Source organism: Pieris napi, chromosome 16 (assembly GCF_905475465.1).
Source record: "Pieris napi chromosome 16, ilPieNapi1.2, whole genome shotgun sequence".
NCBI classification, from domain to species: domain Eukaryota; kingdom Metazoa; phylum Arthropoda; class Insecta; order Lepidoptera; family Pieridae; genus Pieris; species Pieris napi.
The window spans coordinates 7037847-7044296 of NC_062249.1; positions in this window are offsets into that span (position 1 = coordinate 7037847).

Sequence of the window (6450 nt, forward strand, 5' to 3'; positions counted from 1 at the left end):
GCACCAGACGCCGCCGACGCCGACACCTCCTCCAGGCGACGACGAGCGCCGCGCACGCGCACTCGGCGTTAAATAGCTTGGTAGTTTCTTTGCTTTTGAAGACAAGAGAATTTTAGTTGCCCGTAATATCCAAGCCAACACCCGTCTGGCCTTTCTTATAGAGCTGTGTTTTGCTAGTAAATCTGTTATGATGTTTTGTTTATATGTGCTTTTTTGCTCGTTGTTGGCCTGAATGACGTTGGTGTGTATTTTATTACGTAACTCCTCTTCTGTAGTATATGTTTTGATCTCAGATTCTTTATCTTCATTATTTGGCGGCCCGTGCCACCATAATTTATGCTTAACCAGCTGAGTTGTGTAGATACCTCTGCTGGCTGCGTCAGCAGGATTTTGATCGGTCTTATCTATTAAAATTTTCCGAAACATTTTTTCTATGTCGGCGACGAAGCCGACTTTATATTGTCTCCATGATAAAATTAGTGATTGCAAGTCTTTTTGTAAATTCGGACCTTTGTACATTAAATCATTAAGACTGAACCCAGACGACGTCTTTGCTAACCCACTGTAAACATAGCGTAGGAATTTGCTCGCGTCGGCACGCTGCACTCCGTGGTGCGGGAGATAACATTCCGGGGAAGCCCTTTCGTTATATATACAAGGTGTCATATGACCTAAGTCTAGATATTCCTGCATAAATTGTTTGTAACTTTTTGCCAAATTAGGATCCTTTGCTAGTTTCTTTTCGATGTTTCGATATTGTGCTATTGCTATGTGTTTAGACTCTCCTAGTTTCTCTTCAAAATTTTCTGTCATTGGTAACCTGACCTGGTACCGTCCGTCTTCGAGTCTTTTTGTTGTTTGCTTGTAAAAGTCAATACAATGTTGATCATCTGTGGACATTGAATACTCCTCCGTTATACCCTCGATCTCCCGAAATTGTTTCAGGTCTTCGAAGTTGCTGAGTACAACGTTGCAGTGAAATGTTAAGGGCATGTTTCCGCAGAGAATCCAGCCAAGGCGCGTTTGTTGTGCTATTGGTTGTGATTGATTTTCGCCCTTGACTATCCCGCTTAAGATTATAGATGCGTAGACATCCGCTCCGAATAGTAGATCGATTGGTCTGCTAATATTGTAATTAGGGTCCGCTAATATTATGTTATCTAAATACGGTAGAAGCGGTCTATCGAAGCTGTGATTCGGCAAGCTTTTGATTAAGTTGTTTATAATTAAAACTTCGGTTTCGAATGAGTAATCATCGTTGACAGACGCGCACTTGATAGTGAGCATGCCTTTGCAATTATTCTGCTTTTGACCGACTCCAAAGATAGAGCCGTTGCATTTTTGCCGTTGTAAACCTAATGATTGAGCAGCCTTTTCCGAAATTAATGATATCTGGGATCCTTGGTCAATCAGGACCCTCATTATTTGCTGTGAACCATCGATTGCCGTGATTTTGACTTCTGCGGTCGCTAAGAGAACTTCGGTTGCCTTTCCCACGGCTGCATGGGGCGTAGTTGCTGCGTTGCTGCTTGGTTGAACGTGAGACTTCGAAGTACTTGCGGTTGATATGGTTGGTTTTTGCTTGCTAAAGGCGTCATGTAACAGGCTGTTATGATTTTCATTACACGTACGACATCGTTTTATTGAATAACATTTATTATTTTTATGAGAATACAAACAGTTTGCACAGAGTTGTAACTTTTGCACGGTTTTAAGTTTCAATTCGCACGGCATTTGCAAGAAATTATTGCATTGGAATATGCCGTGTGCCTGGGAACATAATGGACATATGATACCCGTAGATACGTGAAGCGCTTTCATGATGGGACGCGGTGGGAAAGTTTTGTTTGATGGTTGGTGTTCAAAATGCTGTTTTCGATTTTGATAATAAGTTTGTTGAGTCCCTTGATTTGTCTTTTGAGTCGAAAAGTCTTGTTTTCTGCTAGACGATTCTAGGGTAATGAATTTCAATTCTAAGAAGTCGATAAACTCTCGTAAAATAGGCAATTCCCGGGGATTTTTGACTGATTCAAAATAATCTGCATGTGTCTCTGTGTCGAGTTTTTGTGATAAGATATGAACTATGATGGGGTCCCAGGTGCTTATGTTGACACCTAGGTTCTTTATAGCATTAAGTACCTCGACTGCTGTGTCATGCATCCTCTTGATCTGGATCAATGACTGCTGCTGCATGGTTGGGAGACTGAACAGGATATTCATGTGTGATGTGAATATTAATCTTAGATTATTATATCTGTTATTTAGAATTTCCCAACATATAGTGTAGTTTTCGGAACTGATTTGTAGGTGACGAATTAAATTTTCAGCTTCACCTTTTACCTTGCTCTTCAAAAACTGCATTTTTTGTGCATTTGATAAGGACGGGTTGCGGTCGATTGTTTCTAGGAAAAGGTCCTTGAATGAGGTCCAGTGCTGGTAGTTACCCGTAAAAACTGGAATATCCATTTTGGGCGTAGAATACTCGCGATGTGCAACGGACCATAATTTGCTGTTGATTGATTTGATGTACTCGTTGTATGTTCGTTCATGCTTAGAAAATATGCTTTGATATACCTCATCCTCACCTTCTTGGTACATGTCGACCTCCCAGTGAAGAGAGTCTATAGTTGACCAGCGCTGCTGTATTGATTTTAGGGTGTATTCAAACTCCCATTTTTCGGACATGCTACTTAAATCTATATTGCTAACGGTTCTCTCGAATGCTTTAAAGTTTGATATCTGCTTTCTAAGGAGCTCCCGAAGTTTCCCGTTGGATTTCGGGGGTTCTGCTTGCTGTATTGATTCAAAGGTAGACGATGTTTGCTGTTGACTAGGCTGATAACCTTGATTATGCTGTGCTGCTGCGTCTGGAGTCACAATGGTTGCCGCTGGCTTATTAGCTGACAGTGGAGAGGCTGCCCGATCCCTTACACCAGAAATAGATGCCTTTTCTAATATAGGCTGTTGGACAGAACCTCTTGCTTGTATCTGCTTGATTAATTCCTTTGTAGATTCATACAAAGTTGTTGCCAATTCATATTCGGAATTGATAATGTACGGATGCTGTTTGATTTCATCGTAGGTACACAACTGTATGTGATTTTGTTGAAAGTCAGACCACAGGTCTTCCAGATTAGCTAACTTACGCCTAGCATAGTCCGGTTGCGACTTTCTTTCCGCGGGGTCTTTTTTAATATTTCTTTGTAACGACTCGAGAGCCTCAAAGGTTGTTTTTTGTTTTTCAATAAGATTATCGAGATACATACTGGATTAAGCAGTAATATGGAAAGATCTCACTTGATATGCTGTTACTGTTGTGCTGTTGCTCGAACCCGCGCGGTGCTGTCGATGCTGTATGCTGCTGCTGTATGCTGCTGCGTAGCAAGCCTGCCTGACTCGCCCACAGGTAATGATGATGTTGTGTGGTTAGCCTGCCTGGCCACCTCACGAATGCGAATGATGCTGATGCTATCCCTGGTAGCAAGCCTGCTAGCTTGCCGAACCAGAACTGATGTATGCTGTGTGGGAGCTGGTGTAGCTCACCGCACTTGATGATTTAATGCAATGGTGCTAGCACTTCGTACACACGAAACTTTCACGAAAACTCGCGTTCCAGGTCCCGCCTGTACGGAGGCTCGAAGGACCAAAAATGTTCGGGCTGCTGCCAAAACACTTTAATGATATTTAAATAAAAGATTGCTTTGCTCTTAAAAACTAATTTAATGAGTGATCGCGTTGATGGTTGATGATACACTGATGTTATAGAAAAGCGTCGCGCGCAGGCGGCGATCTAACTATATGTACTTATGCTATTTTACAAGGTGTTCGGTTACTTTCCGAACAACATTCTTTATTTAAAATGTGTTGAATAATGACTAACGCCGCAGCAGTGGTGGTGCACGCAACCGCTCTGGATCGATTGACCTCGCGTACAGGTTCGCAGCGGTCCGTACAGGAGCTGTACGCGTATCCAATGTACGCGTGGACAGTGTTTCCCAACTACGCGTAAAGGTGGGTACAGACTGGTGAAACGTAACATGCAATGTGTCATGCAATGAAAGAATTTACCGTACACATTGCTGTAATGTATCATGAAAGGTAACACACTTCGTAACAATTTCTCATAGTTTGGACGTCTTGTGCGCGCGAAATGTGCATTTCACGCGACGCTACGAGCATTACAAGCCGGGCGCGGAGCGATCCGTGATTTGTCGGTTTTTCGAACGAACACAAAGGGGCGCGCAGTGTGCGCGGTGCGCCAACGTGGACGGTCGTTTTGAAATCAACACGTGCACGCAACGAACATGGAGGACGACACTGCGTGGAGTGAGGAAAAGGCATTTTGCTTGATAGATGCGTACAGAGTTCGTGAAATTTTGTGGAACCCGCAAAATGAAAACTATTTTAAGAAAAATCTTAAGGTCTTCGGCGTGTTTTCATGAGTTGATGTATTATTAATAATGAAGTACTGATAATCGTCATAGCAAGAACATGGTCTTCGGACTCCATGCTTCGTGTGATCAACCGGTTTAAAAACGTGTATCGAAGGGCCGTGTTTGCGGCAGAATGGCGGATCAAGACGAACGCGGGAGGTTCGTAGTGAATGCGCGTTAAGAGCGCGCTATGCGTCCACGCTTGCAGCGAACATGCAATTAAGGCAGAATAATACATTTCATGTTACGTTTCACCAGTCTGTACCCACCATAACACAGGAACGCGCTATCCGTACGCAGCTTTAGCGCTGGCGTCTTGTTATTAGCGTCATGGTGTCCTATACAAGACTGGACGTAGACCCGGTAGACCCATCTCGTAGGCATAAGCCCTTATGCCTATCCTCCGTTATATGTGAACTGACCCTAAGGCAGTTTTTGCCAGGCACCACCACTGGAACCATCTGCCCACTGGTTTTCCTGACATGTAATTAAGAAATTCTGTTACACCTATTTTTAACGAGGTAATACGGCGTAATGGTAGGGTGCAAGTGCAAAAAAAATACAGATACTTTTAAAATTACATTTATTAAAATTTTACAAAAGCTTGGTTTACGGAATTGCATTTCGCTGACCATTGCGAGGCGTCGTCCCTGTGTTCTGCCCATGTGCGGACTCTTCGCCCCCCCGAGCTCATAAGAGGGCTTTGTGCGTCACTGCTACGTCGACTTGGCCGAGGAGTGACTCTACTCGTCAAGGAGCTTGGCTCTTGACGGAGCGACGCGTCCGCACAACTCACAGTTCACCAAGTTCGCATGCCTTGACTAAACACGGAATTCACAGATGTCTGACCGGCTACGATTTAGCAGTAGTAACCGCAGCAGCCGCCGTAGCAAGGGGAACAGCAAGGTGAACAACACGAGTAGCAAGGCCCGCAGCAAGGCGAGCAGTAAGAACCACAGGGGTAGCAAGGCATTTTTTGTGGAAAGCGGTGAAGCACTGGTTTGATAGGGAGATGGATTTTTTTTTACTTTTTTTCACTTTTTCTTCTATTGCGTCTTGTTAGTTTGGAGTTTGATTGTTGAATGATTTTAGGAATTCCATCAACATTAAAGAAACGTCGGTAGAGCGAAAAAATTCCGATTTCGAATTTTCAAATTTAAAAATACTACATTTTTCTTCTTTTTTATTTTTGACGCAAATAAGAAAATAACACAGATGTAAAAATATATTATACTACAATTAAAGTATAAATGTTAAAAAATTAATCTATTCATTTAATCAAGTTTGAACTTTATTCTACTATTATCTACTTAAACACACCATTGTAACAAAAAGTCCGTATTCATATTACTTGATAATAGAACATAGAAACTGTTTCTAGGAAGTTTGTATTAAAGGCACTGTAGGTAATGGATTCTCAGAATGTGTTATTAGAAAATTATAAGGCTTTCTGACCTCTGTTTAGTCAAATGGAAATCCGTGGAAACCATTGCCTTATAATTATTTAAGTACTGAAGTATAAATACCGCACGCCCCAGTTTGTAAACTTAGAAATCGTTACAATGGTTATATAATTAATATATAGGGTTCTACTAATAATATATGAAACATTTTTTATAACCTTAGTTATCTTTACGCCCCGCTGACTTTATTCCTAGGAGTTTTAGTGTCGTATATAATAATAAAAATTAAATTAAGTTGGTGCATTTTATCTTGAAGGTCTCAAGACGGAGCTCTAACAATATGCCGTTAGATTTTAATCGACATTTTAAATAACTATAAAAGTCTTTTATTTCAGATTCTAGTTACAAATGCACTCTTCATTTCTTAGTATATCTGTGGTCTTTTTTGGAAAAACGTCCTCCAAAGGTCGATTTACATCAAACGAACATAGAGCTAGAGCTAGAACAAGAGCATTTTTTCGTAATCTTTTAGTGTAAACGAAAGCTAGAGGTATCGATTTACATCAAACGAACATAGAGCTAGAGCTAGAACAAGAGCATTCTTTCGTAATCTT